Raw genomic sequence first — 12,001 nt, 5'->3', positions numbered from 1 at the left:
AAGAACCCAAATTTCATTTGTTATATTTTAGAATTGTGATTTAAACAGGTCCATGAGCCTCATATTGTTCAGTCTGCAAATAGATTTCTGAATTCAGAAATCCCCCCTCCCCCATCTTTTTCCCCCATGGAGGACCTATAGTTGGAGAATTTATTTGGTAACTCTTTCAAGTTTTCTTTCTGGAGTTAACTGACAAATCCCAAGTTTGATGCATCAGAAGCTCTATGATGGAAAGTGATGTAATCTGTGTATGAATAGGAGCATCATTTCTTTTTTGTATATATACACTCATACATATAGATATACACATACACAATATGTATGTTATGTGTGTGTATGTTTGTGTATATACATTTCCATTCATCCATCCATCCATCTATTATCTGTCTATATCCATCATCTATCTATTCATCTATCTATCTACCTACCTGTCTGTTTATCTGTCTGTCCATCTGTCTATCCATCCATCCATTCATCTATCCATCCACCCAACATCTATCTTTACAGCTATCTATCCATCCATCATCTGTTTAATCTATCTACCAGTCTGTCCATCTATCTATCCATCTGTCTTTATATCTATTTATCTATTATTTGTCAATCTATCCATCCATCCATTTATCTATCTATCCATCCACCAATAATCCTCCATCAAGCTATTAATTTATCCACCTATCTGCCCATCTATCCATTTATCATCTGTCTCTCTCTATATCAATCTGGTAATGGGAATTATGACTATCATCAGTTCCATTTCACAAGATAACTTTTATGTTAACATTCACCACACTATCCACTAGGTGGTAGCAGAGTGTTTTTGGTTAAGGGTTCCCCTAGATAACACGTGGTACTTCATTTAAATACAAGTACTGCTTTGAACTGCATTGGACAGGAGACCTTTGTAGGCAGTAATACTTAAGATATATTTATACATAAAATTGTGGAATACTTTTATTACTAAAATAAGAAAAGATACTTTTCTTAATAAACAAACATAAGTAAACATTAGATAAAGTAGTTTTATCAGATTCACACATAATATTTAATTTTTCTCACTGGACAGGATATTTGGACACAGAATTTAAACAATTTTTAAAAAAAGTTATTTTATGCATCTTATTTGAATTTGTTTAAATCACAGGGATTCCAAAGATCTATGATAGTAAATATTCATTGTAAAGATGATTTAAAAAATATATATTTACCTATGTATGGCTAAAATACATCCACATCCCTTTTTATCAAGTGTTTTTTCTGACATAAAGAAAATATGAAAATATGCAAACATCTTTATTCTAATGAAACCTTTCTTTGTTGATTGATAGATTCTAAACTGCCTTATTTTCCACCAAGTAAACTTTAATTCTTAAACTGTACTGCTTTTCAGGGATCAGGATAATTTTTAGATCCTGAATTCTTCATGTTACAGAATCTTTATTTCTTTAATTGTTTCTTCCCTTCTTCCTGCTTTGTATATTTTAAAAAAAAATTGATTCTGTGTATTTGTACAAATACAGCTTGTGCAACCTTGTATAAAGTTTTAGAAATTAAAGAGAGGCTATTTATTGTTGGAATGCATAAAGATGAGAATTGACTTGAATTTAATTGTCTTTCAAACTTACAATTGATAGATATGCTCATTAATGAGCTAGTGTGAGAACTTTGGTTCAAGAAATTGATTCTTTCCTTAGATGATATCACAATATGACATAATAAAGTAGTACTTTTTGATAAATACTACCATTCTTTTTGTTCCAGATATAGTTTCATTGTAGGCATTAATGGTTATGCATTAACTCTAAATATAGAACATTTTAAATCAAAACTATACTAATAAAATGAAATGAATACTAGAAGCGATAATTAATATAATTCAGATAAAAATAATGTTTTTTTTTTTTTTTTTGTATATCCTGAGTACTTGAAATGGAAGCAGGAAGTATGATTAAATTACTCTGATAATTTTCTTAAATCTCCACATTATTTTACTGGCTTAATCTGCCAAATAGAAGAGAGTCAGTAATCAATGCAATTATTTTGACTTCTCTGTAGATAAGATGACAAATTTCTATTTAGCACAAGAAGCTTTTATCAGACTGTCAGGGATTCCTTTTTTTGTAATTCTATAGAATTCTTTTAAATTCAAAGAGTTAAATTCTATGCTAAAAAAACCTATTTAAATGAAAGATTTTATGCAATACATATTTATTTCGTATAAAGTAATTTTAGTTCATATTATATAAAATGTATGTAGTTTTTAAACATTGATATTGAAGTGGATACATGTTACAATAGATAGAGAACTGAGCCTAGAGTCAGGGAGACCTAAGTTAAATTCCAGTCACAGACATTTACTAACTGTAGGACTCTGACCCTGGCAACTAACTTAATCTCTGCCTCAGTTTCCTTAACTGTAAATTAAGTTTAATAATAGCACCCATTTCCCAGTGTTGGTGTGAGAATCAAATGAGATAATAGCTTATAATACAGTCTGGGATATGGTAGGTACTTAATAAATGCCTGTTTCCTTCCTAAATTACATTTTAAAAAACTTTATATTTATCAAGTTAATAATGCAATAATTCATTTATGTTATTTGTTTTAGTTAAATTTGATTTTTGCTGAAACTTAAGGCATTAAATTAAAGTTACCCTTAATTGAAGTTGTTCTTAATCTGAATCCATGAACTTTTTCTTAAAATTATTTTGATGACTATTTCACATAGTTGATTTTCTTTGTAATTCTATAAATTTTGCTTTATGTAAACTTCGCCATACTACAAAAGAATCATGTAACAAAAAAGGTTGAGAAATCCTGCATTAGTTGGTTGTGTAGTTTCACACCTGCCCTTCTCATAATTAGAATATGATTCTTAGAATATAAATTAGTTGAGGATTTTTTTTCTTTTTGCCCTTTTGGAATACACAGTACCTGGCACATATTCAGTGCTTAATAGATGCTGATTGCTTAATAAACTTTTAATTCTCTATTTACTGATACATACTTTATCCTTTTAGTTTTGATTATGCTTAGATGTCTTCTTTACTCTTGTACTTAACCTGATTGATTTGTATCAAAGAAGATTTATTATCAATCTTATAAAATATTTTGCCCTTAATCACATTTTTTAGAAGAAACTCAAAATGTTTTAAAAAATTTTTCAGTGTTTCTTGAATTCTGTTAAGTGCAGTAAAATACCAAACATTTAAGACAGTCATTTCCTACAAGGATATTACCATCTTGTTTGTGAGATAAAAAATACTTATACACATGAAATAGTTGATGAACAAATAAGTATTCCATATGATTGCATAATAAGGAACTAAATTGTGTAGTACAATCACAGCAATTTATAAAAAGTTCAGAAAAGGTAAAAATCATTGTTGGCTAGAGGAGGCAAGAGAAGGCTTTACAAAAGAGATGAGAATTGAGTTAGCCCTTAAAGAATGGGCGTACCTATGTAGAGTGCTTTCCACTGTTTCAGGGAATACTGGGAAATAAGGTTAGATAAATAGGGAAGTACTAGATTTTTTTCAGGGCCTTGAAAACCAGTCAGAAGACTTTGTTTTTATGGAGTTAGAAATGGGCAGCTATTGAAAGAGTACAGAAGCAGAACTATGATAGTAATATTTAAGGGAGATGAACATTGTAGTAATGTGCAAAGAAAATTAAGAGAATAAAGATTAAAGGTAGGAAAATTATTTAGGAGGAAGCTTTTGTAGTGATTCAAGTCTAAGATGATAAGAGCATAAGAGTGGTGATTGTGGAAGTGAAAGAAGACACATTTGGAAAGGAAAAAGCAGTAATTCTTAGCTCAAGGTACAGTTCTTTCCAAATGTGTCTCTGGGATACATTTCTTCCCTTTTCTCTGGGATATATCTTCTTTCACTTCCACAATCAGTGGAACAGTGTACTGCTTACAGATACCAAAGGAGGAGAGATGTATCACAGGCTTCTGGAAATTCAAGGAAAATGTGGCTGAGAGAAAATACCTTGAAAAACAGCCAAAAGGAGGCATCCTCTATGAGTGTACTTTCAGTACATTGGTAGGAATGGAAGTAATTGGGGAGTGATGAGGTACAGATAGGATTGTAGACCCTTTGTTTGGTATGTTTCACGTCATTAGGAAGAAAAAAAAAGTTGAACATTTGCATTTAAGATCAAAAGAAACTTGAACATATCTGGAGGTAGAAAGAAAGAAGTCTGTTGGGAAGGAGAGATTAAACATGTTAAAGAGAATGGGATAAGAGGAGGAAACTTTAAAAAGAGTCCGCATCGAGTGGACAAATCTTTGTACATTTTTGCAAAGTAGATAGAAATGTGATAAGATTTGTTGAACTGAATGTCTTAAAGATATGGCAAAAGTAATAAACATTCCTTTTGCCTCCCTCAAACAGAGCTTTTGATATTGTTAATGAACCAGATGTTTTAAAAATTTAGAAATCAGTGAAAAAATAGAAAAAAAGAAAATTGAAAAGGATCCATGTCCAAAGAATGAAAAGGAAACAAAAAGAGAATATGACAACACTAGTATGTTAGATTGTATTTGCTTTTACACACCTATGATAACCACATAGTGGGGAGAAATATCTTATTTTTTTCCTGGACCAATGAAATCACACCGTTGGAGTTGAGATACAGCGTGTTCAATTGTGGCTGGTCAATCCAATATGAACTAGGCGTAGATAATCCAAATAAACCCTTGAGATGGAGAAACTTTAGATGTGCACATCTCACATTTCTTTTTTGCTGCTGTAATTCTGCTTTGTTCATGGAGTATAGCACCTTCTTTGATGTGGACACATCCTGCTGGACCATCTTATGCTAGCATCTTTCATCTCTCATAGATACTAAAGTCCACAGCATGTGAGTCAGGTAATTATAAAAACAACATTTGGAAAGATTTATTTAGGAAAATTTTTTTCTGAAATCTCTTTATAGCAGAGAGTTCTTTGAAAGGAAAAAGAAAAAAAATTAAGCAAAACCAATCAACTTATTGAAAAAAACTGACCTTATATAGCATTTATGGTATATATACCTTATACACATGGAATTTGACCTCCACAAAAGGAATTGGCTGCTATCTTTCCATATGTTTTTTGGGGGTGGAGTTAACCTTTATAATTTCATAAAAATAAGTTTTAAAATTCATACAATTTAATGTATTTCATAATTCTGTAATGTAATATTTCCATTTTTAGCAATCAAATTTATTTAATAACATTCATTTAAAATTCTTAGTTCTAAATTCTCACCTTCCCTTTAGTCTCTTCCCTATCCATTAAGAAGGCAAGCAATATGATGTCAATGTGTGTGTGTGAAGTCATGTAAAACATTTCCATTTTAGCCCTAAACAACAATTTCGTTGTTTTGTTGTTATTTATTGTGTCTGTTATTTAACTGGCTTTCTTTACTTCACTTTGTATCAGTTCATCCAAGTCTTTCCACAGTTATCTGTTTTCATAATATTCATTGTTTCTTTTTTAAAAATTAATTTTTTGGTTCCATTTTAAGTTCCTAATTGTCTCCCTCCCTTTCTTCCCACCCTGCAATAGAGAAGGTCACTCTTTAACACACACACACACACACACACACACACACACACACACACACATACACACGCACATGGATACTTAACACACACACGCACATAGACACTTATATGTATGAAACCATATTATGCATATTTTAACTTATCATTTCTTTCTCTGGAGTTGGAAAGCATCTTCCTGCAAAGGTCCTTTGTTGATTTGAATATTTATAATACTCAGGATAACGTAATTAATCAGGTATTCTTTGAAAAACATTGCTTTTATACAATGTTCTCTTTGTTCAGCTCATTTCATCCTTCTTTATTTCATGCAAGTTTTTCATTCTCTGAAGTCAATCTGCTTGTTATTTCTTACAGCACAGTAGTATTCTGTCATAATCACATATCATAACTTGTTTAGCCATTCCCAAATTGATGGGTATCTCTTCAATTCCCAGTTTTTTGCTACCACAAAGAAAGTTGGAAATGTTTCAGAACATATAGGTTTTTTTTCTTTTTCCCTAATCACCTTTAGAAGAAGATCTATATTGCTGGGTCAAAGGGTTTCAATTCTATAGCCCTTTGGGCACAATTCTAGATTGCTCTCCAAAATGCTTGGATAAATTCAGTTTCACTAACAGTATATTAATGTCTCAATTTCCCCACATCTTTCTCTCTATTTCTTTTCCTTGATATTCTATATCATTTGTTTTTCCAAATGAATACTGTCATTATTTTATTAAATTTTATAAAATATCCCCTTAGTAGATCATTAAAATGTAAATTAATTTTGGTAATATTTTATTTTTTTATTATATTGGCATGGTCTAGCCATGAGTACTGAATATTTCTCCCGTTATCCAAACTGTCTTTTATTTCTTTAAGAAACATTTTGTAATTGAAATTATACAAGTCTTTTGTATGCTATGGAAGGTTGATCCCTAGATATTTTGTCCATTTTGTATTTATTTGGAATGGAATTTTCTTTTTCATCATTGTTTCTTGTGTTTTGTTATTATTATTTAGAATGTTATTGATTTTTGAGATTTTACTTTATAGTCTACAACTTTGCTGAAGCAATTAGTTATCTCAACTAGTATCTTTGAAAATTTCCTAAGATTTTCCTAGTAAGCCATCATATCAGCAAATAGAAATCATTTTAACTCTTCTTTACTGATCTTTGTACCTTTAATTTCTTTTTCTTGTCATTGCTATTGCTAACTTTTCTGAACTATATCAAATAAGAGTGGGGAAAGTGGGGAACTTCACTCCCATATTTATTGGAAAACGTTCACATATGAAGTTTGCTTACACATATACTTTTTATGAAATAAAAAAGGTCCTTCTGTGCTTATACTTTGTAGGTTTTTAGCACGAAAGAGTACTGTTTTTTGTCAAAGGCATTTTTCTTCCTCTATTGAGATGATCATATAATTCTGGATTTTAATATGATTCTTTATGTTAATTGTTTTCCTAATATTAGACCATTCTTGCACTCAATCAATATCATTTGGTCATAATGAACTATATCTGGGCTAAATTGCTGTAATCTATTTGGTAGAATTATATTTAAATTTTTGAATCAATGTTCATTAATGATATTGGCCTATAATTTTTTCCTCTGGATTTTATCTTTCCTTGGTTTAGGTAGTGGGACTATATTTGTCTCATAAAAAGATTCTGGCAAGGTGCATTCTTTCTCAGTTTTTGAGAATAGGTTATGAGACATAGGTACAAACTTTAAAAAAAAGTTCTACAGCATTTCCCTGTGAATCCATTAGGACCAGGCTTCTCTCCCCCAGTTCTTTTACAGTTTGATTTATTTTCTTTTATGATAGTGATTTATTTAAAATCTCTAAGTGGGCTTTTAATAGTTTAAGTATTTTATATTTTTTAAACTATTTCTCTTTTTCTTTTGTATTCTCTTTTGTTAACATATACTGTGCATGTTTTTTCTGTTTCTTTTTATCAGATTAGCTAAGGAGTTATACATTTTATCGATCTTTTCAAAGAAACAGCTTTTAGCGTTTTTAAAAACCATTTCTACTTATCTATTCCCCTTATAATTTTTAATATCTCCTCTTTGGATCTTATTTTATGTTTATTTGATGACTTTATAATTTTTGAAAAATGCATCTTTATCTCATTAACTTCCTCCAATTCTATTTTATGTGTGTATGTAATATATGTGTAATGTAAAGATGTGATTTTTTCCCCCGGGGATTGCTTTAGTTCTTTGACTCACTTATTAGTTAGGATTTTGTTGCTAGGTTTCCATTTAAGTCAGTCCGTCTGTCTGTTGTTTGTGGTTCTTAAACCAGTTACTATTTTTTGCATTATAATTTGTAAAGGGTATATTATTTCTGCCTTTTTACAATTGTCTGCAATATTTCTGTGGTCCAGCACAAGATCAGTTTTTATCAGTGCTTGGAAATATTGCATATTCTTTTGCTATTTCATCTAGAAGAAATTTTAATAGTATTTTATTTTTCCAAATACATGCAATGACAGTTTTCAACATTCACCTTTGCAAAACCTTGTGTTCCAAATTTTTCTCCCTTTTCCCCCCTTCCCCTCCTCTAGACAGCAAGCAATTCAATATAGGAAAATATAAACTTAATTTATAACTTTAAATGTAAATGGATTAAACAATCCAATAAAATAAAAAAGTGATAGATTGGATAAGAAAACAAAGACCTACAATCTGCTGTTTATAAGAAACACATTTCAGAAACAACATTATACATAAAACTGAGGGGATGAGGAACAAATTAATTTTGCATCAAGTGAATCCAAAGAAGCAAAAGTTGAAATCATGCTATTTGACAAAGCAAAAACAAATATTAAAATTCCTATATCTTTAGTATTTTTCTCAAGTTGTGATCCCCCCCTTTTTTTTTTTTGCTGTGAATACAGTACTATATTCATTTAGTTGCTTTAATCTTTTTTTAAGGTGACCCTGTTCCCGCTTGCTCTCTTCCCCTCATTTTTGATCCCCTCTTCTTTTTCTTTTCAGTCAGATTCTCTTTTCCTTTCTTCTCTTTCCTTTTAACTAGTCCTATCATTAATTTTCAAAATTTCATTTTCTTTTAAACCATTCCCAAAATGATTTTTCTCACTTTCTTCATTATCTATTCTCTTTTTATGTCTATTCTAAATCCTCATTCTCTAATTCATAACTCCTATAAGTATCTAGTTTGTCTCTTTTTTTCCTATTCCTCATATAGTCAAAACATCAAAATTATCCACACTAGACTTTATCCTCTAGGTTGTCTCTGCTATTGCCTCATTGAGCTTGTCCTATGCATTCCCTTGTTCTCACCCCAGATCATTGCCATTTATTGTAGGGGTCAGAGAGGATGCTGATCTTGCTAAGACCTCTCCTCCAACACATCTCTGTTTATGCAGCTCACTACTTATCTATACCTTTCGATGGTCTCTTTCCCCACCTCCCCACTGCTATTTGCCTGGAAATCTCCATTCTGTGTTCATACTTTCCCATTCTCTTTGTTGCCAGTTGCCCCCAAGAGTTCCAATTCTCCCACTTAACAAGGTAATTCAAGTACTTTTCAAGTACCAAATCCCTCTGGTTATACCTAATGCAAAATTCTCCTTTCTCTTCACAGAGCATCTCCTTTCATCTAAAAGAATATTCTTCAGTGGAAATCCCTCCAATCACCAAAGAAAGGATCTTTTCTTTTAACTCTATTTTCAAACCTTCCCTCCTTCTCCTTATCCAGTTTCTCTGCTATTACTCTTACTGTTAGTGTTCTTGGCTGATACATTTATTCAGTCCTGCATTTCTGTTGTTTGGGGTATTTGAAGGAATCTTTTCATGTCTGGTTTTCTTTCTAGAAATGTGTCAAAGTCATCTTTATTATTGAATGTTCATATTTTTTCATTTATAGTTAAGCTCAAATTTGTAGTATAAGTCACCCTAAGCTCCATTGCTCTTGGGAACACATCATCCCATTCCTTCTTATGCTTTCTGTTGAGTGCAGAATAGTCTTACATTATTCGAATAGCATTTCCTTTGTATTTATTTGAAGGTCTTTCTCCTGATGATATGCAGAACTAGTTGCTTATAAATTCAGTAGTCAAATTTAACTGCTATGTATTTTGAACTTTGTAGCTGGATTATTTTCTGGAGCTTATATGTGATGGGATTTCATCTTCTATATTCAGAAATTCTGAGCAGTTCTCTTCTATCATTTCCTTTGTTATGGTGTTGTCTTTTTGTTGTGTCATGTTCTTCTGGGAGACCTATGATCCTTAAGTTGTCTGTGTGTATTGTGTTTAAAAGATCAGTACGTTTTGCTTGAATAGTGACCATAATTTTTTTAATGTTATGTTTTTTAGTTTTCTTCTTCTATGCCGTTCAGTTCTATATATTTGCATTTCCAGCTTTTTATTCTTTCTTTTATTTCTTGGGTGACACTTGCCATTGAAGATTTCAAGTTTTCTATTTTGCTCATTATTTTTGCTGTGCAGTCCATAAACTCTGCTCTCAAAATTCTCAGTTCTCTTTTGAACCACTCAAGAATATGTTCTCATATTTCATAAAAAAACCCTTTGTCTCAAGTATTGGATCATTTCCCTTTATTTTGTAGTTTTTATTCGTTTGTCTTCTAGATCGAGAGGCCATGTTTCCTTCTGTTGTTAACATTTTTCTCTGTTGATTTATTTGCTTATATTTAAGGTAATTAAATTTTCTTTTTTCCTGAAATCTTCAGTAATTTTAATCTCTTTTCTGCCCTGCCACCTACCCTAATTTAACCTATTTGATTCATGATTATCCCATCTGATGGTGATTTCCTCTGATGGCTGGATCTCAAAGTATCTTGGCTTCTTCACAGTCTTGGCCACTCTTCCAAGTGATTTTTGGGTGGTCAAAACTGGCTCTAGCTGGATACTTTGTTCTTTTTCTCAGGTTTAGTGGAATTCTGCACAGCCTTTCCTACACAAATGATGTCCTGCCCTGGGGTCCTGTCCTATCCCACTCCCTCTGTTGCTTTTTTTTTTTTTTTTTTTTTTTGAAATAGTTCCTGTGGTTCACAGCTTTACTGTAGTATGGTTCAGTTGCCTCCAGCAGGCTTTTGCTTCTGATGGGCTGCTGTCTGCCAAACTGTCTATCTATTACTGCCCAAGCAGAGCTAATTTTCATAACCGTGATTCATTGTCTCCATGCCATTGGAAAGAGTGAGGGAGTTTGAGAGTATGGGGTTGTGTTGTGTTGCAGGTCCTGACCTGTGTGTCAGGTCCTTGAGTCGGTTAGTGTGATCTTGAGACCAGTAGCATGGGAGGTAGGAAAGAAGCTTGATAAGCTTAAAGTCAGCATCAGTTCATTTTTTAAACACTTTTTTAGGATTCTAATTGTCTTAGAACATGGAGGTAGCTGAAGCTCCTCTATCTTTGGTGCATAATTTCTGTTTTACAGAGGTTTGAGAGGTCATTGGGTTAAGAGAAAAATGCCTAGTACTCCATCTTGTTGCTAATGTGACCTAGAAGTATGGAGTATTGTCTTGAAGTTGTCCTACAGTTTTAATTTTCAATTCAGAGGATCCCAGCCCCCAATTTTAGAGTAGTAGGAGTATATTTTATAAACTTCTGTCATATTTCTCGTAGTCTTTATTTTCCCAGATTAAGTATTCTAAAATGTATTCTTATCAGGGCTTCTACTTACTTTATTACTTCAATAATTTTTCTTAGAACTATACTACCTCTACTAAATCTTTCTTGAAATATATGTATCATATCTACATAAAATATTATCATAGGCTAGAAATATCAAAATCAATTCAAGTATTATAGATGACTCTTTCTTCATTTCCTATGGTTCCCAAGCTCCTCCCTATTATTGCTTTTTCCTAGAACCATGTGTTATTTATACTATAACATTTTACCTCAATTTCTGTATTATACAAATCTATGGCACATTGTACATTCTGACCTCTAAAAGCTCATAATCTTAGGTGTGTAATATTCATGATAATAGTCTAAAGGGATTTTAGAGGAAAACTATTGTTAGATACTTCCAAACTGAAGATATAATGATGAAAGAATTTACATACACACACATATAACACATACCTTACACACCCACATATACACATATTTATATATATGTGCACACATATACATGCACATGTCTGTACATATGTATTTCTTTTATCATTACACCATTACATATATCCTTTAGATCAGACATTGATTTTTTTGTCATATATTTGAAATCCTTACATGCATCAACTTGAATATAGTAAATGGGCATGCATTTTTGCACAGAAAGATCTACTTTCCCTAGGACATTTGTTATAAAGTTTTGGAGCTTCTAAAGCACAAACAAATCTATTCTAATTTTTTAATAAAACAGTTCTGCATATATAACTAATCCAGTTTCCACTATATCATATATTTCGGTGGTCTTATGAAGGAGTTGTGAAGCTTGTTATAACCAAATATCAGACTTTG

This window comes from Antechinus flavipes, chromosome 6, assembly GCF_016432865.1.
Source record: "Antechinus flavipes isolate AdamAnt ecotype Samford, QLD, Australia chromosome 6, AdamAnt_v2, whole genome shotgun sequence".
Classification (NCBI taxonomy): domain Eukaryota; kingdom Metazoa; phylum Chordata; class Mammalia; order Dasyuromorphia; family Dasyuridae; genus Antechinus; species Antechinus flavipes.
Note: the sequence above shows the minus strand (reverse complement) of the source record.